The 19889-nt window shown below is 52.0% G+C and overlaps 1 protein-coding gene and 1 long non-coding RNA gene across 2 annotated transcripts in view; both read left to right on the top strand.

Moving 5' to 3' along the window:
• Positions 1-19889, top strand: part of LOC120383934 (E3 ubiquitin-protein ligase TRIM39-like) — a 109279-nt gene that overhangs the window by 49625 nt on the left and 39765 nt on the right. The gene's annotated exons all lie outside the window — the stretch shown is intronic.
• Positions 11556-19745, top strand: LOC120384001. The gene is made up of 4 exons (XR_005588588.1): positions 11556-11653; positions 19423-19443; positions 19551-19577; positions 19723-19745. It is a non-coding gene; the product is annotated as an uncharacterized LOC120384001 (long non-coding RNA).

Below are 19889 nucleotides of genomic sequence, written 5' to 3'. Positions count from 1 at the left end.
GGCACCGGGGAGGATCGTGGCTACGGTCCAAGTGCATGTGAAGGGAAGCCTGCCTTTACATTCGGGGATGGCAGGCACCAGGACCCTGGACAAGCATACACATCAAGGAAAGACCCGGGGCAGCATACACCACACAGACTGTCCCTGGTGCCTAGTGACTGCAGTCTGTGTGTGCCCTGCAGTTGACCCTGCAGCCAAGTCTGTACCATGGCACTGTGGGCTATGCACTGAAATTACAATTCCCCCCCCACACACACACCAACAGAAAGTCTTCTGACACCAGAAACGTGACGGAAACAGTGAGTAACACCAAACCGCTTTTAATAATGTAGTACACAGTGGGGGGTTTAAACTTGGAGTTGGGACTGGTTGATGCTGTAAGGAAAGAGCTTGTACAAATTTACAGCGCGAGAGTTGTCTCGAACATTATCGGTGTGCTGCGGTGCAGGGACAGTTCTCACGGCCCCTACCGCCTCCTTCTTGTAACTTTGGGTGAGGGGACAGGACTTCCTGGCGTTGGAGGGCGGTTGCAGATGCACTGCAGGGGGCTCTCCTCCTGCCTGCGGTCTTGCAGAACATCTACAAGGTGCCGGAGCGTGTCCGTTTGCTCCCTCATTAGACCAAGCAGCGTTTGAGTCGCCTGCTGGTCTTCCTGCCGCCACCTATTCTCCCGTTCCAGGTGTGTGCGATGCTGCTGACACAGGCTCTCCCTCGACTGTCTCTGCTCTGCCGCCTCCGCTCTGGAGCTGGGCATCAGTTCCTGGAACATGTCGTCCCTAGTCTTTTTCTTTCGGCGTCTAATCTGAGCCAGCCTCTGCGAGGGGGATGCCGGGACAGTCCGGGAAGGAGCCGAAGCTGTGTGATGCGAAAAAGTAGGTGATTTCCTTGAACACATACATGTTTGCCAACAGTAAACACAGTCTAGTCAGTTTCAGTTAAGAAGACCAAAGAGGGAACCAAGTCTCAGGAGATCTCAGAACTAGTCCGAGATTTCGGAATACGCTCTCATTGGCGGCGCCATTGCACAGGATAGCGCACAAGCGAGGAGAGACAGCTGCATCCCTCTTGCACAAAGTCCTGGTAAGCCTTACAGTACATAGTGCTTATCAGTTAGTGGTTAGCTGTGCTCTCCTGCTGAAGGCAATGTGCAAAGCAGAAAAGATGACCCTTTTGCGGCCCCTCCCGCCAGTGCACGGGAAAGATCACTGTATGCTTTTCCTCTGTGGCCTCCAACACGTGGCTGTTAAGCGAGGGTCATTCTTATGCAAAGTAAAAGTCTGTTAAGCGAGGGTCATTCTTATGCAAAGTAAAACTCTGTTAAGCGAGGGTCATTCTTATGCAAAGTAAAAGTCTACCATTCACAATAGTAACAGTACACTAATTCCACTAATTAGATGCAGCACTTCCAGAACGACATTACCCTGAGGCGTGTCAGGCGGACTCAGAGAGAGCGGATGCTAACAGAAGCCCTGCACAGACCAGGACCATACGCTGCCATGCTCGTAGAGGCGATGGTCCCCTTTTACCTTAGGATGGCCTGGCGCGGAAGAGTGTGCTTCAACGGAGCACCCAACAAGGCACCTCTACCAAGGAACCTCCTGCTGAGGCTTTTCCAGCTGCTCTGAGAGCTTTTTTGAACTGTCCCAAGAGGATTATTGCTCCATTCCTATATGTGTAGACCTACTTTTTGTATAGTTTGATATTTAAAATTTTTAATATAGTATTTCTATTTTTTATATATATACCTGTTTCTTAAAAAAATAAATGTTTCCCTGTTTGTAGCACTTACCGCCTGATCCTTCCCCTGATTCCGAGTCCGGGTTAACGGGCGGGGACGGTTGGTAGGGGATCTCTGTGAGGGTGATGAAGAGATCCTGGCTGTCAGGGAAAGCGGGAGTGGGTTGGATGTCGCCTGCGCCGTCCTCAAAAGACCCTTCCTCATCTTCCCCATCGGCGAACATGGAGGAGGAACTGTCCCGGTACACTATTCCGTCCTCGGAGTCCACCGTCACTGGTGGGGCAGTGGTGGCAGACCCACCTAGAATGGCATGCAGTGCCTCGTAGAAGCGGCATGTCTGGGGCTGGGCTCCGGAGCATCCGTTTGCCGCTCTGACTTTTTGATACCCTTGTCTTAGGTCCTTCACTTTCACGCGGCACTGCATCGCATCCCGGCTGTATCCTTTCTCTTTCATGGCTTTCGAGACCTTCTCGAAGGTCTTTGCATTCCGCTTGTTGGAGCGCAGCTCCGAGAGCACAGACTCCTCGCCCCACACAGCGATCAGATCCATGACTTCCCTGTCAGTCCATGCTGGGGACCTCTTTCTATTCTGGGATTGCCCGGACTCCTCTGCTGGAGAGCTCTGCATCATTGCAGGTGCTGCGGAGCTCGCCCCGATGTGCAACCAGAACGTCAGATTCAAAGTGCCCAGACAGGAAAATGAATTCAAATTTTCGCGGGTCATTTCCTGTGTGGCTGGCCAGAGAATCCAAGCTCGGACTGCTGTCCAGAGCGTCAACAGAGTGGTGCACTGTGGGATAGCTCCCGGAGCTGCTAAGTTCGATTAGCATCCACATCAAGCCTAATTCGAGCTAGCCATGTCGAATTTAGCGTTACTCCACCTGCCGGGGTGGAGTACCAAATTCGAACTAAAGAGCCCTCTAGTTCGAATTAAATGGCTTCCTGGTGTGGACGGTTGAGCGGTTATTTTGAATTAACGCTGATAAATTCGAATTAAAGTCCTAGTGTAGACCAGGCCTTACAGACTAGACTTTCTCCTAGTCTGGGTCCAGCAATCACTCACACCCCTGTAGTTACTGTCCTTTGTTCCAGTTTCTTTCAGGCATCTCTTCGGGTGGAAAGGCTATTTCTTGAGCCAGCTGAAGACAAAATGGAGGGGTTTCCAGGGGCTTATATCAGTGGTTTCCCCAGGAATTGAAGTTAGGGGGGGGTGTCAGGACCAATGAGATATAGAAAAGAGATACGAATAAAGTAAATGTTTTGTTAGGATGATGCAAATTTAACATAAGAATAATGCAAGTTACACCAAAACACATAACAGGTCTAGATTTCTAAAAAAAATATACATTTTTTTTAAAAAGTATTTAATTTAAATTGACTTTTGATAAGCCATCATGGGATAAGAGTCCTCTCATGGATCAGTAACTGGTTAAAAGATGGGAAACCAGTTATTCCTACCCTTTATCAGTTTTCAGAATGGAGAGAGATAAATAGTGGTATCCCTGAGGGGTCGGTACTGGGACCATTACTGTTCAACATACTCATAAATGATCTGGAAAAAAGTGAGGTGGCAAAATTTGCAGATGATACAAAACTATTCAAGATAGTTAAGTCCCAGGCAGACTGCAAAGAGTTACAAAGGGATCTCACAAAACTGGGTGACTGGGCAACAAAAATGGCAGATGAAATTCAATTTTCATAAATGCAAAGTAATGCACACTGGAAAACAATCTGAACTATACATACAAAATGAAGGAGTCTGAATTAGCTGTTAACACTCAAGAAAGATCTTGGAGTCATTGTGGATAGTTCTCTGAAAACATCTACTCAATGTGCAGTGGCAGTCAATGATTCCCAACATTCTGTTTGCTTTTTAAAAAAGAACAGGAGTACTTGTGGCACTTTAGAAACTAACAAATTTATTTGAGCATAAGCTTTCGTGAGCTACAATCGACTTGAGATCCCCAGTCATTGACTGGAGCTACCCTGAATATGGACATTGGACTATAACCTATGGACTATATCTGAACGGACTTTTGGCAACTACAAGATCACCTCTGCTATGTATCTGAACTGCAAGAATTGAATTCAAGTCTGTATGTATATTGATCTTTTAACCAACATGCTCTCTTTTTTAAAATAAATTTTAGCTTAGTTAATAAGAATTGGCTATAAGCGTGTATTTTGGGTAAGATCTAAGTTATAATTGTACCTGGGTATGTGGCTGATCCTTTGGGATTGAAGAACCTTTTCTTTTATATGATATGATGATGATTACTGAAAATCTTATCTTATCTGACAGGTGTGTCTGGACTGAGGCTGGGTACTTTAAGGGAACTGCATTGTTTGGACTTCTGAGTAACCAGTGAGGTACTACAGAACTGTTTTGTGCTGGCTTGATAAATCTAAGTATTGGAATATCCACCAGTGTTCGGGGTTTGTTTGCCCCATTTTGTTTGCCGTTCACCCTGATTGAGTGACCTCAGCTGGCTCCCACAGGCAGCACCATCACACTAGCATAAAACATATTCCAGTTATGTCATATTTACACTCATAAGCATATTTCTATAAAGTATCATGACAAAGTTCCTCCTCTGCCTTGGTGGGTCATGCACTTATTGGCGGATTTGCTTGCCTCAGAGATTAACAGCAGCCCTCAGTTTGGCCACTTTTGCTAGTGGCTCAAACCTGCCATTCACTCAACTAACCTCATCACTGGCCAGCATGAGGAAAGGGAGGAAAACAATCCCATCAGCCTCTGCTGACCCACCTAGTAGGTCAGGGGATAGGCCAGGGACCTTCCCCTCTGGTGCGACCCACAGCCCAGATCACCTCCTCTTGTCTCAGATAGCGAGTTGAGGGGAATGGAGGAAACCCAGGCCCACCCTCTATTCCAGCTTCCAGCCCAGGCCTGTGGATAACAGCAGTCTACAGTGTTTCATATAACACCTGTGTGACAGCTACAACTCCCTGAGCTACTTCCCCAGGGCCTCCTCCAAACACCTTCTTTATCCTCACCACAGGATCTTCCTCCTGATGCCAGATAGCATTTGTACTCCTCAGTCCTCCAGCAGCACACCCTCTCAGCTCCTTTCCCATTCCTCATTGACTGAAGTGAGGTCTTTTTAAACCAGGTACCCCGATTAGCCTGCCTGTCTTAATGCATTCTAGAGCAGCTTCTTAATTGGCTCCAGGTGTCCTAATTAGCCTGCCTTAATTGGTTCCAGCAAGTTCCCTATTTGTTCTGAAGGCTGAGCTATCTGCCTTCCACACTTTTGAGGCCATTCTGTTGGCCGGTTGTGCCCCCCTTGGCTGCGGCTGCTGCTGCTGTAGGGAGGACCCTGCTGGTGTGACCCTCAGAGGGGAGTGTAAGGCCCCACTTCTTCTATCATTTTTGGGGCCTCCTCTGGCTGGGTTACTGATGTCCTTGTCACTGCTGGGGAGCTGTTACTGCTGCTGGAGCTGAGGAGGGAGTAGAGGAGGCTTTGTTCTGTGAAGCGGGTTTGTAACATCCTTGCTTCTGTGATGGTAGGTGCCTTTCTGCGGGGAGCTGGGGGAATGGCCTGGAGCCCTCCCTCTAGTCTGCCCGCTCCCCTACTGCCACCACCACTGCCCATAGGCGGCAGGTTCGTATAATTTTTGGTGGGGCCCAAAATGGTGGTCCCCCCCCCCCCCCGCTCTCACCCTGTAAGCTGATATAAAATGAAGCTACAATGCGTCAGCACCACAAGATTACAAGGGTCAATTAAAAGTGGAAAGTCAGAAGCAGCACTTGCCTATTAATACCTAATATACGGTATTAAATTTTGTTGCACCTGTTGTGACAAAGTGGGAATGTTCTTAATGTTTTCTCTGAATACTGTGTGGGTGCCTCAGTTTCCCCTGCAAAGTGCCAACTGACGGTGTTGGGGACAAAGAGATCAGGTGGCCTCCTTGTCCGGAAGAGACACAAAGGTCAGATGAAGGAGTGTCAGTTTGGAGCTGGCTGGGGAAATCGGGAGAGGCCCAGAACTTGGGTCTGGGCTCCCCACCCCCCAAGATGGACCTGACTGAGGGGTCCTGTTTTCTGTACTTACAAGCTCTGTTTTAGACTGTATCCCTGTCATCTAATAAACCTTCTGTTTTACTGTCTGGCTGAAAGTCACATCTGACTGCGGAGTTGGGGTGCAGGGACCTCTGGTTCCCCCAGGACCTGCCTGGGCACACTCGCTGCGGAAAGTGCATGGTGTGGAAGGGCATGCTGAATGCTCTGAGGTCAGACCCAGGAAGGTGTAAGCTTCTTGCCCTGGAGACAGTATGCTCAGAGAGGAGGCTCTCCCAGAGTCCTGACTGGCTTTGTATGGAGTTGTTCCAAAGCATCCCAGCATCCCCTTCCACACCATGCGCTTCCCGGAAGTCTGCACAAGCACTGACACTCCCTCCTCTGGCCTTTGTCTCTTTTTCAAGCATTAGGAGGCCACCTGATCTCTTTGTTCTCCAACACCTTCAGTTGGCAGCTTGCAGGAGAATGGCCCAGGCCATCAGTTGCCCGGAGACAGGGTGTCGGCCATTCTCTGTGCAGATGGCATCACACTGGCCCTCTAGGGCTTTCCAACAATCACACCCCCTTATCCCACCATCTAGAGCCTTAAGAAATGCATTGGGGAAACTGAGGCACACAGACAGTATTCAGAGAAAACACCTGTATACGACCAGTTACATACTTTGAAGGGTGTAAAATAATCAAATATTGTGCTAAATACAATGATACTCCAAACACCTTCAGTTGGCACCTTGCAGGAAAGTGGCCCAGGCCATCAGTTGCCTGGAGACAGGGTGTCAGCCATTCTCTGTGCAGACAGGATCACACTGGCCCTCTAGGGCTTTCCAACAATCACACCCCCTTATCCCACCATCTAGAGCCTTAAGAAATGCATTGGGGAAACTGAGGCACACAGACAGTATTCAGAGAAAACACCTGTATACGACCAGTTACATACTTTGAAGGGTGTAAAGTAATCAAATATTGTGCTAAATACAATGATACTCCAAACACCTTCAGTTGGCACCTTGCAGGAGAGTGGCCCAGGCCATCAGTTGCCTGGAGACAGGGTGTCAGCCATTCTCTGTGCAGACAGCATCACACTGGCCCTCTAGGGCTTTCCAACAATCACACCCCCTTATCCCACCATCTAGAGCCTTAAGAAATGCATTGGGAAACTGAGGCACACAGACAGTATTCAGAGAAAACACCTGTATACGACCAGTTACATACTTTGAAGGGTGTAAAGTAATCAAATATTGTGCTAAATACAATGATACTCCAAACACCTTCAGTTGGCACCTTGCAGGAAAGTGGCCCAGGCCATCAGTTGCCTGGAGACAGGGTGTCAGCCATTCTCTGTGCAGACAGCATCACACTGGCCCTCTAGGGCTTTACAACAATCACACCCCCTTATCCCACCATCTAGAGCCTTAAGAAATGCATTGGGGAAACTGAGGCACACAGACAGTATTCAGAGAAAACACCTGTATACGACCAGTTACATACTTTGAAGGGTGTAAAATAATCAAATATTGTGCTAAATACAATGATACTCCAAACTGACCACCAAATTTAAGTTGCATGTTTTTCCCCTCAGGTGAGGGTTCTGGGGTGGGGCTGGGGATGAGGGGTTCACAGTGCAGGAGCGTGCTCGGTGCTGGGGGTGCAGGCTTTGGGGTGAGGCAGGGCTGAGGATGAGGAACTTGGGGTGCAGACAGGCTGCCCCAGGGCTAGGGCCAGAGAGGACTCCCCATCACCACCACTGGCAGCAGCAAGCTCCAGGGGAGGGTCCCCTCCTGCCCCCCATGGCACACACACTCTGCACATGCTCCTAGAGCCCCTCTCAGGTCCAGAAAGCTCACTCCCCTCCCCTATGATGGGTACTGGGGGGGGGCACAGGTGGCCTTCCATGTTGCTGCCCCTCACCATAACTTCACTGTGGAGGGGGGATGGGGCTGCCCCTTGCCCAGCATGGGGCAGAAGTGGGGTAGGCAGGATGGTGGCTAGCTATGGGGTGGGGGAGCAGGGTGTCATAAAATTCACCCAAGCCCCAGCTGCTCAGGTCTAGGAAGCCTCCCTCTCCCATCCCTCCTGTGGTGGGTGGGTTGGTGGGTGCTGGGGGAGGGGGCATTGCCTTCACATGTGGCTTCCTGCCTCCCCTGTGCAGCCTGCTGCGCCTCACTGGGGGTAGGAGTAGGGGCTGGGGCTGGGGGGGAATCATAGGGTCAAACACTCAAACATAATAAAAAATCATAGGGTCAAACACTCACGGAAGCCTCAACTTCTGCTAAGGTGAATGATGTCTGTCTCCTGGCCCGTTTGTGTCTCCTCCAGGGGAGGGGAGGCCCGGCCCCCTCTCCTCCCCTCCCCTCCCCCTCCTGAGTGCTTCAGCAGTCGTTAGCACATTCCTCTTACGCCCGTCTCCGCCACTCCGGATTCGTTCGGGGATCTGAACCCGACTCCCTTTTGATCGGTCGTTAGCACATTCCTCTTATGCTAATGCTACAGCCCTTAGGCTACCGGCAGCAGCAGCAAAGGAGAGTGAGAGAGACGTGCTGTGTGCTCTCTTTACATTCAGGCAGGAAAACTCTGGGGAGGGGGAAAAATCTAATATTTCCAAATATTGGTGGAGCAGAGCCCCTGATTATGAATATTCCTGGGGCTTTAGCTCCAAGAGCCCATATAAGTTGGCGCCCATGCCACTGCCCCCTTTGCCTTTCCACCTGCCTTCTGGCTCTGTTCTCTGATCTCTGGCCCAGCAGTTTGCTCTGCCCCTCTAACCATTCAGAGAATGTAGCAGCCGCAAACAGGCATTTGCTTTTCAAATGCCCGTGGGTGCACGTTTCCTTTCCCCTCCCTTGGTCTTGTCCTCCCTCCCCAACTGCATTTGGCCGGTGGGCCCCCTTTTCCTCTGCCTCGCCCACTGCCCTGTTTTTGCAGCTGCTTGCCCCCCCTCTCCCCTTGCTGCCTGCCTTGCCCGTCCCCCTTTTGGCCACCCTGTTTGCTCTGGTTTGCCCTGTTTTGCTTTTTGGTCCTTGTTTGTTTGCCCTGCCCTTGTCCTGTGGTGCAGGCCTGGTTGCCAGCCCCATTTCCCCGTTTTTTGGTTTGATTGTTTTTGGACCCACCCTGTTCTTTGTTCGGAGCCTGAGGCACCCGTGCTTTAGCCCTCCCCTGCGTTCCACCCCCTTGTTTCTTTCCCTCCCTTCGGGTCAGCCCTTATTGCCTGTGTGCCCATGTTCCACTGTTGGCATTTGAGATTCCCCCCTCCCTCTCTTTTTTTTCATTGACTCCTTCATTGATGCACACTGCCCCATGATGTCTTAGTTTTCCCTTCTTTTCCTTAGTGCAGCCGGGGGAGCTGGTTTCTTTTTCATCTTGTGCTGGAGTTGTGTCCCTTGTCTTCCTTTGTCCCTTTCTGTTGGTGCCCCTCCACCCTGCTTTCAGCCTAGTGGTATGGTAGCCGCTCTTCCCCTCCCTCCCCTGCCCTTCCCTTTCCTCCCATTCCTCCCTCCCCTTCCTTCTATTCCCCTGCCCTAGTGGCTGCCCCCTTCTCTCCCTTTCTGTGGTGGGTGATTCAGGGGGTGGGACTTCCCTGGACGTCTCTGCAGTTCTTTCTCAGTTCCCCCTCCCCACACCCTCCCTTGAGATGGCCGCCTCGACTTCTGCCACCGGGCTGCCTGCCATTGCTACCATTGAGGCACTGGCAGGCATGGATAGGGGCTCCCGAGACTCCGCTGTTGCTGCCGGGACCTTGGCTGCCTCCACTTCTGAGACCACTCCCTCAGCAGGTGGGAAAGGCCGGGGGACGAAGAAAGGCAAGGGCCCTGCCTGGAAGGTGACACCCCTGTGGCAGTGGTTCCTTCTCCCGCTGCGGCCCCATCAACAGCTGCAGCTCCCCCTTCTCCCTTACCCCGTTGTTCCCTCCACCAGCTCTGGGGGTGCCGCTCCCTCGGCCCCCAGGGCGTACGCTCAGGTGGCTGCGACCCCTCCGCTCGCCGCCTCGCCATCTGCTCCAGCCGCCTCCCGGAATACCATTCCTGGCAGCCGGGGACCCTTTCCCACTCTCACCAGGGAGCACGGGGTGCGTTGCCTCCTGGTGCCGGCCTCGGCCCACATGGAAACCTACGTGTGGGCATTGGCGAGGGTGGTGGGGCCCACGGCCGTTGTGGCGGCCTTTAAGATGTTTGGGAAGGTCGTGTTCTTCCTGGCGTTGGAGGCTGCTGCCCAGGAGGCGGTGGAGAGGGGCTTGGCGGTGGGGGGCGTTCACGTCCCCCTCGAGCCTTTGGAGGACCTGGGTGTACGGGTGGTTCTCTCTTCAGTTCCTCCCTTTCTCCCCAGTGCTGCCCTTTTGCCGTCCCTCCACCCTGGGGAGGCCTCTGTCCATCCTCAACCCCCTTTCATTGGGCTGTAAGGACCCTGCCCTCCGCCATGTTTTGTCGTTCCGCCGGCAGGTGCAGGTTCAAGTTCTGCCAGCGGCACATGATGGGGAGGCTTTGGAGGGGTCCTTTCTGGTGCCCCATCGAGGGGCCCAGTACCGGGTTTATTATTCTTCGGGGGTGGCCCGGTGCTTTCTCTGCCGGGTGGCGGGACATGCCCGGAGGGACTGACCCCTGGCCCAGCTTGGAGGGGCATCCGGGACCCCCGATATCCGGAAGGGTGTCAGCTCTATCATCGCCGGCGGCCCTGATCACCCGGTGTCTGGGGTCACCCCTCCTCCATCCATGACCATTGTCAACTCCGCTCGGGCCTTGGGGAAGGCTCCCCCGATGCGCCCAGATGAGCGTGCGGGCCCCGCTGCTGAGGCGGGTAGTAGACCGGGGCCCTCAGAGGCGAGGGTGGCAGGGCCGGTAGCAAGACTCGAGTGGGGCTTTCCTCAGGGGGAGTTTGTTCCTTTCCCTGTTGCCCAGCCCCTGTCTTCCCTGGCCCTCCCATCATTGCCCTCGCTCCCAGGCCCTGATCCAGCTGGCCAGCCCCCCTCTTCGGGGAGCTGGGAGCTTGTGCGGGGGAGATGCCACAAGCGGGGAGCACAGGCCCAGCACCCCCCCTCATTGGCGAGAGGGAAGGGACCCCCTGTAAAACTATGAAGTGGGTCGCTGCTGCTGGGTGTACCGTTGACTCCCCTGCTGACGTTCATTGTTTGGAGTTGGCCGACGTCGTTGCAGCTGCGGAGGCGGGTAGTACTATCTCTCCTATGGACTCCCTCCCTGAGGGGGTTCCAGACAGTGCCCCCACTGCCCCGTTGCCATCTGTGCCCCCTGTCGGCGCTGCAATGGCTACTGCCCCGGCTGCTGTTGAGGGGGACTCTGTAGCGGCGGGCGGGGACTTTGCTTCTATTCTTGCTGAGATTGAGGCCCTGGGCTTGACCCCAACCACTGAGGGAGTGGGGCCTCCCTGTTGGAGGGCCTCAGTTTGGGCGATTGCTATCTGGCGCCCCCACTTCTCCCCTTCCCTCCGTCTCAGGTGGTTGCCCCTGTTTTGGCCTCTGCAATGCCCCCGGCCCTGACCACCTGCCTGGCCACGAATGGTAATCTGGCTGGCACCTCCGTGCCCATTGTGGTGGCGGCCAACGCTGAGCGGCCAGGCTCTGAGCCCATGGGTGCCCTATCGCATGAGATGGGACCGCAGTTTTCGCCTCCCCTCAGCGCTGTAACTGTGGGTGCCTCATTTAGTGAGGCACCTGAGCCTAGCGCTGTGGAGGTACTCCATTGCCTTGCGGTCCCTTTAATTGCCATGTCGGGTCAAGAGGCACCGTGTTTCGGTGGCTCTGCCGCTCTGGCCCTAGATGGCCCTAGTCAATCCCTGGATGGTGGCTCTGGGTGTGATCCTGTCTCTCCTGGCTGTTCTCATTGGCCTGGCCAGTTACTGCTTCTGGAGGCAACACAGAGCGAAAGGTGAAGTAACAAAAGGGGGGAATTTGGTGTGTGTGTGTGTGAGAGAGAGAGAGAAACAAAACCAAAAGTAAAGATACAGGGACTAAGGGGCTTTGATTCTATGTTTGGAGGAGTTTCAGGCAATGGAGGCTGGGCTGAGGGTGAAGAGGAAGCTGAATAAATTATGATCATGTTTGAAACAAGAAGTGTCAAGTGGTTTCACCCATTCAGATCTCACTCAGGAATCCCAATCAAATGTGATTCTGAACTGTTCCCTGGGGATCAGCCTGGCTCAGTTTGAAATACCTTGTGAGGCTCATGTTGCTGGACTTGGAGCGCCGACATACGTAACTTGGCTGCTCACAGGAAAACCAGAATGCAAAGCCGGGCAGGGGAAACTTATGACCCAATTCTGCCCTTCAGTCTGTGCATGAACCCCCGCCTCCCATCTCCCCATGCAGGTGAGTAGGAGCTGTGGATGGGCAGAGTAGTGGCTGTGCAAATGGAAAGGTTAGCAGTTAACTTATCTACACTAAGGGTATGTCTACACTGCCCACGTTACAGCACGGCCACGGTAGATGTGCAGTTGAACAAGCATTTGATGGTGTGGCTGATGTGATTAGGTCCTATGATGGTGTGCCTTGAATAGATATGTGGACAGAGTTGGCAATGGGCTTTGTTGCAAGGATAGGTTCCTGGGTTAGTGGTTTTTGTTGTGTGGTGTGTAGTTGCTGGTGAGTATTTGCTTCAGGTTGGGGGGGCTGTCTATAAGCGAGGACTGGTCTGTCTCCCAAGATCTGCGAGAGTGAGGGCTCATGCTTCAGGATAGGTTGTAGATCCTTGATGATGCGCTGGAGAGGTTTTAGTTGGGGACTATAGGTGACGGCTAGTGTTGTTCTGTTACTTTCTTTGTTGGGCCTGTACTGTAGTAGGTGACTTCTGGGTACTCTTCTGGCTCTGTCAACCTGTTTCTTCATTTCACCAGGTGGGTATTGTAGTTGTAAGAACATTTGATAGAGATCCTGTAGGTGTGTGTCTCTGTCTGAGGGATTGGAGCAAATGCGGTTGTATCTTAGAGCTTGGCTGTAGACAATGGATCGTGTGATGTGGTCTGGATGGAAGCTGGAGGCATGTAGGTAAGTATAGCGGCCAGTAGGTTTCCGGTATAGGGTGGTGTTTATGTGACCATCGCTTATTTGCACTGTAGTGTCCAGGAAGTGGATCTTTTGTGTGGACTGGTCAAGGCAGAGGTTGATGGTGGGGTGGAAATTGTTGAAATCCTGGTGGAATTCCTCAAGGGCCTCCTTCCCCTGAGTCCAGATGACGAGGATGTCATCAAACTAGATGTCAGTAAACTAGAGATTGCCAGGCAGGGGAGACATTTGGAATGAAGCCAAAGGGAGGCTGGGACTCAATGTAAAGATCGTCACAGCTGGGGATTCCCTCCCTCTGCACACCCCTAGGGGCTGGGGGGGCACGATCGAGGAGCGATGTCAAGGTTCCCTGCATCCCAGGTCACTTTCCCTGCCTGGGCTGCGTAAGGGGAGGGCAGGAGAGCAACAGCTCCTGATGTCTCACCTCTGTGAGTTTGCTCTGCTCCCCTGCCAGCCAGGAACAGTTTCTGATATTAAACTAAGCCAGAAAAACTCACTTTTCTTACGGAATGTGTGTGTTGCCATGGAGCTATACACCGGTATAACAAAAGTGGTTTAAATGGCCACTTTACCTTGTACCTGTGTAACTTTCCCAGGCAGACAAGTCCTGCATTACTGCGGGGGTTGATTTGGCATTCAGAGCACCCAAGATCAGGATAAAGTTGCCTGAGCCCTCGCATGCTCCTGGGCTGCAGGTTCTGAGCACAGAATCTCACCCTGAGAGTTTAGGTCACGGAGCATAATTATGTGGCAAATCTTTAACAAGAGGGTAGCACATTTTGTTGATTACATAGGCCCGGTAGTAATCCCAGCTGGGCTCCTCCCCATCTCCATCCCCCTTCAACTGGGTCCCTCTTCTCCCCACTCTGGCCATAACCTTATTGAGCTTGGTGAAAAGCAGAAAACTGGAAAAATTAATTTCCACTAAAATCAGGCTTTTCTGATTGTTACCCAGATCAATAGCGTTCAGACCAGAGCAGGGATGAGAACGGCCTGGCTGGACTCTGGGGGTGAGGAGACCAGCTGGGTGTCTGGCTGACACTGGGGCAAGAAGTGCAGCTGGGGAGGGGATGACTGGAGTGTAATGAGGAGCCTGCTGACCCTAACTCTAACCTTACCCACAGCTTAAACCCTAACCCTGAGGTCACTGCCTCATCCTATATCTTGAGGGATCAAATGGTGATTTTAGTGGAAATCCGGCTTTACAGTTCTCCGGTTTTCACCAAAATCAGGAGGTTTCTGCCCACTGAGGCCTAGAACATGCCCTGAAACGCTGGAGCTGATGGGACGTGGTTTTCAAAAGTTCTCCCATTACAGACGGACAGAAACGCCACCGAGTTCAGTGTGGGGCCTCCCTTCACTCGGCCAGAAGGGAAAGGAGAGAGCCATTTTGGCTACACTGGCGATTTGCAGCGCTGGAAAGCCTCCACCAGCGCTGCAATTAGTAAGTGGCCACACCTGCAGGGCACTTCCAGCGCCGCAACTCCCTGGCTGCAGCGCTGGCCGTACACCTCACTCAGCATGGGGAATAAGGATTCCAGCGCTGGTGCTGCAGCGCTGGTCATCAAGTGTGGCCACACACCAGTGCTGTGATTGGCCTCCAGGGTATAAGGATGTATCCCAGAATGCTTTTATAAATTACTCTTTGTTTTGTTATGCAGCCTCTCTTTGTTTTGTTGTGAACGAGCTCCGCGGAGCTCCATTGCCGTTGCTGCTTATCTAAAAAACAAACAGAGCTCCTGTTTGCTGTGATCATCTGTACCTGGCTGTAAACAATCAAATGAGAGGCAGGCAGGGAGCGAATGAAACAGCGGGGAGTCGTGTTGGCTGCAGGCTGTTTGCAATTAAGAGTTAAGACTAAGGGGTCGGAAAAATGTTCTGATTTTTCAAGGCAGGAAGCTAAACACACAGTGTTGGCTCCAAAAAGCCACTCTCTCTCTCCCCCCGCTCCCTGTCACACTAGACCCCACTCCACCCACCTCTTTTGAAAAGCACGTTTCGGCCACTTGAATGCTGGGATAGCTGCCCATAATGCATCACTCCCAACAGCGCTGCTAATGCTGCCACACACCAGCGCTGGTAGCTGTGAGTGTGGCCACACACCAGTGCTGCTCCTACACAGCTGGATGACCAGCGCGGCAAACTACCAGCGCTGCAAACCGTAAGTGTAGCCATACCCTCAGTGTTTTAACTGCACTAGGCCTTGTGTCCCCAGTATAATGCTTGCAATGGGAATAGCTAGGCAGAGTGCCTCTGTGGGCTTGGCTACACTTGAAAATTGCAGCGCTGGGAGTTACAGCGCTGGTCATGCAGCTGTGTAGGGACAGCGCTGGAGTGTGGCCACACTGACAGCTACCAGCGCTGCAGTGTGGCCACACTTGCAGCACTTTCCAGCGCTGTATTGAGAGGTGCATTGTGGGCAGCTATCCCACAGAGCACCTCGTCCCATTTTGGCGCTGAGTATTGTGGGAAGGGGAAGGAAGTGTGTGGGTCATTCCGCTTCCTGTGCCAACGCCCCGTGGTGCATCGCTTCACATCCCAGCATTCAGTCTTTCCGGCAACGTTTGGCGCCATTGTGAGTGTCTTTCTGTTTTACTCTCTGTGTGTGAATCGCGATTTCTGTGGGAAATGGAGCCCGAGCTGCTGAGGACTGTGCTGATGAGTGTCGCCAGCACAACACGTTTGGCAGTCGAGCTATTCCTTCAGCTCCAAAGTGACAGTGAGGAGTCTGACGATGATATCGATATCGATTCGCCTCCCGCGTGTGACACTACAGTGCTTGTGGCATTCACGGAAATGCTCAGCACCGTTGAACGCCGCTTTTGGGCTTGGGAAACAAGCACTGAGTGCTGGGATCACATCGTCATGGAAGTCTGGGATGACGAGCAGTGGCTGCAGAACTTTCGTATGAGAAAAGCCACTTTCATGGGACTGTGTGCTGAGCTCGCCCCCACTCTGCGGCGCAAGGACACAAGATTGAGAGCTGCCCTGACAGTGGAAAAGCGGGTGGCTATTGCAATCTGGAAGCTGGCAACTCCAGACAGCTACCGGTCGGTCGGGAACCAGTTTGGAGTGGGAAAGTCGACCGTTGGAATCGTGTTGATGCAAGTTTGCAAGGCAATTAATCGCATCCTGCTAAGAAAGACCGTGACTCTGGGGAACGTGCAGGACATTGTGGATGGCTTTGCACAAATGGGTTTCCCTAACTGTGGAGGGGCGATAGATGGGATGCATATTCCTATTCTGGCACCCCCCCACCTAGCATCAGAGTATGTTAATCGTAAGGGGTATTTCTCTATGGTTCTCCAGGCGCTTGTGGATCACCGTGGGCATTTCATTGACATTTACACAGGCTGGCCTGGAAAGGTGCATGATGCACACATCTTTCGGAACAGTGGCCTGTTCAGGAAGATGCAGGCAGGGACTTTTTTCCCAGACAGGAAGATCACAGTAGGGGACGTCGAAATGCCCATTGTGATCCTTGGAGACCCCGCTTACCCGTTACTGCCTTGGCTCATGAAACCCTATACAGGGAAGCTTGACAGGAGCAAGGACCGGTTCAACTACAGGCTGAGCCGGTGCCGAATGACTGTGGAGTGTGCTTTTGGCCGTTTAAAGGCCCTCTGGAGATCCTTGTATGGGAAGCTAGACTTGGGGGAAAGCAGCATCCCCGCGGTTATATCTGCTTGCTGTACCCTCCATAAAATTTGTGAAGGGAAGGGTGAAACATTCAGTCAGGCATGGACCACCGAGGTTCAAGTCCTGGAGGCTGAATATGCACAGCCAGAGAGCAGGGCTAATAGAGAGGCCCAGCACAGGGCTTCAAGGATTAGGGATGCCTTGAGGGAAGAATTTGAGGCTGAAAGCCAACAGTAATATTTGCTGCCTTGCATGGGAGTGAAGTGGAGTTTTTACACTGTTATTCTATTATCCCTACAATGATTTGCAGTGCCTGTTTCTTTACTGTGCTAAGGTATCTTTCAGTATCTGCTATAATAAAGACTGTTTTCAAAGCCAAGAATTGTTTTATTGAAAAGAAAAAAACTTCCTTGACAGACAGACAACATTTCATGAACACAAGAGGGCAGGGGTGTGGGTTGGTGAACTGTACAGTCACAAGTTTGCATATGTCCTGTCTGGAGTGCTGTGCAATGAATCCTGCACTTCAGGGTGCATATACTGCATGGTGATGGGGGCTGAGTGCAGAGGGTAAGGGTTGTAGTTATCAGGGCTGGTTGGTGAACGTACAGGTGTTGGAGGCAGCTGGTGGTAGTAAGAACCTGGATGCTGGGGAAGGGGGGTTTGAGCTGACATTGGGGCACAAGGCAAAAAGCTTTGGGACGGGGGGGTGGGGGAGTAGCACGGTAGTGCTCTGCTTGCATGGCTACGAGTGACTCGATAGAGTCTGCTTGGCGCGACAGGATGCTTAGCAGCTGCTCTGTGCTTCTCCTCTTGGCCACTGCATTTCTCTGGCGGATCCTGCTTTCCCTCTGGCGGATCCTGCTTTCCTTTTCTCTCCACTCCTGCAAGTTTTTACTCTCTCTAGCAGAGTGATCAATAACAGTTTTCAGCATGTCCTCCTTGCTCTTTCGGGGATTTTTCCTCAAATTCTGCAGTCTCTGTGCTGTGGTAGATCTGGTCAGTCCAGCAGTCAAGGTCACTTTAGAAAGGCAGAAATGGCAACATTTAACAGGGTAGCATTGTTTTCATTATCTCATCCAGACAGTAATTCCCACACACTGAAGGAGTTCTTAGTCCTCACTTTAGCATTCTTTTACCACACACATAACACAACAGAAGCCACGAAATGGTGAGTGAGGGGTGCTGCATCGAGGGAGAAGTGGGGCTTGAGTGATAGAGGGGTGCTGGTTGCTTCGGGGAAGTGCACCGAACAGCTGCAGTGATAGAGGGGTTGAGTGAAGATGCAGCTGCAGGGGTGATCTTCACTATCTCCCTATCTCTATCACTATCTTCACTAAAGAGTCTCCCAACATTTTTCACAGGAGTTATTCCTGGAAGATATCTCCCTGCTGCGGGTCACTAGGGAAGAGCGGGAGGCTCTTCTACAGCAATGTGGATTCCGCCCTGGACCCTATGCGGGTTGCCTGTGTGCAGCAATGGTCCCCCCCACCCCTTGTGGCACAGTGGCGCGGACGCGTTAGCCTGACTGGGACAAGGACCACAGTGGCTCTCCCTATAAACCTGCGCAGGCACATTGCCCACGCTCTGTCTGAAACTTTTGAGGAGATTGGTGCAGCCGATTACCGCGACGTGATAGACCACATCAATGGGCTATTCCACATCTAGGCTGGCATGCATGCAGCCCTAACCCCCCTTCCTCTCCAGAAACATTTCCACCCAGAAAATAAAAGCCGCTTACCGGTAACCCGCTGCTCTGCTTGTCCTTCTGCAACTGCTGGCTGCTGCGATTGGGTACTTTCCTCCTGGCTTGAGAAGAGCTCCTGGCTGCATGCCTCCGGGGACTCTGGGGTGTCTTCCCCCATCCCAGTAGCTTCACTCGCGTTTTCCTCCCCCCCCGCCGCCTCCGCCTCCTCCTCCTCCTCCTGTCCCCCACCCTGCTCAGAAGTGTCCATCGTGGTCCTGGGATTGGCAGTGGGGTCACCCCCAAGTATCGCGTCCATCTCCCTGTAAAAACGACAGGTCGTGGGGGCAGCTCCGGATCGGCGGTTTCCCTTGCGGGCTTTGTAATAGGCACTCCGCAGCTCTTTTACTTTTACCCTGCATTGCAGCGCGTCCCGATCATGGTCCCTATCCAGCATGGACCTTGATACCTGCTCAAAGATATCGTAATTCCTACGGCTGGAGCGCAGCTGGGATTGCACAGCTTCCTCCCCCCAAACACTAATGAGGTCCTGCAATTCGCCATTGCTCCATGCTGGGGCTCGTTTGCTGCGTGGAGGCATGGTCACCTGGAAAGATTAACTGATTGCACTCCACACCTGGCTGCAGCAAACAGGAAGGAGATTTTTAAATTTCCCGGGGCATTTAAAGGGCGGGTCACCTGAGGCCAGAGCAGTAGAGTGCAAACTGATGAGCAGAGTGGCTGAACAGGAATTCTGGGATATCTCCTTATTCCCTGGAGGACAATTAAAGCGCTGGTGAGTGTCCACACCTGATGAGCAGCGCTGGATCACCAGCGCTGCACTCCTTATACCCCAACCCGAACGGGTTTTCAGCCAGCGCTGCAACCAGGGACTTGCAGCGCTGGTTGTGCCCTGCAAGTGTGGACGGGGTATAATTGCAGCGCTGGAAAGCCTCCACCAGCGCTGCAAATTGTAAGTGTAGCCAAGCCCTGTGTGTGTTCTACTTTCTACCAGTAGAAAAATGACTCCTATGAGCTTGCAATAATTGAGTTAAATCTTCTGCCTTGTAACACATCTCTCCTGCTATTCACTTGCATCATGCAGAGAAAGGAGAGTCCCTTTGTTCATTGCAATGGGTAAGGGAGGGGGAATCTCAAACTTTACAAGTTCCGTAGACCCCCCCAAGGGCAGGTATTCAGAGCTTTCACTATGAACTGAGAGTCAGTTTGGTTTGTGTGGTATGGGAACTTGTTGAATAGCCTCCTTTTTCTTTTATCATATGTTTACTCGTTTCTCTTTGCTTTGCTTTTAGAGAAACTGCAGGGTGAACTCAGTAAGTTGCCTTTTATTCCTAATATAAACCTTGCTACAAAATTGTATCGTATTCGGAGTGTCTGTGTTCAGGGGAGGTCTCATCTCTCTGTCTGTGTTTGGTTTCAGAGTGGAGAAGAGCCCTACTAAATGCAGGTAACTATCTATTAGCAAAACCACAAATTTATTTATCATACAGAAATATATTTTCTCTTATCATAAACTTTGTTAGAGATTGTTTTCTATTCAGCAAGTCTGTGTTCAGGGCAGTTCTCATCTCTCTCTATTTGCTTGATTTCAGGTTGGGAAAAAGCCCGACAATATGTAGGTAACTGTGCTGTAAGCTCCGCTGGAATGAGATCTGTCAAAAACCCACCAGCCCTTGAGAGCTCTCTGCTCCTTTGCTTTGGAAAAATGCTGAGTAATTTCCCCTCCACTTCACCTTCCCAATATGGTATCTGGGTCGTG

The sequence above is a fragment of the Mauremys reevesii genome, linkage group 15, assembly GCF_016161935.1.
Source record: "Mauremys reevesii isolate NIE-2019 linkage group 15, ASM1616193v1, whole genome shotgun sequence".
In the NCBI taxonomy this organism is placed as follows: Eukaryota; Metazoa; Chordata; order Testudines; family Geoemydidae; genus Mauremys; species Mauremys reevesii.
This window is presented reverse-complemented; position numbering and strand designations above follow the sequence as displayed.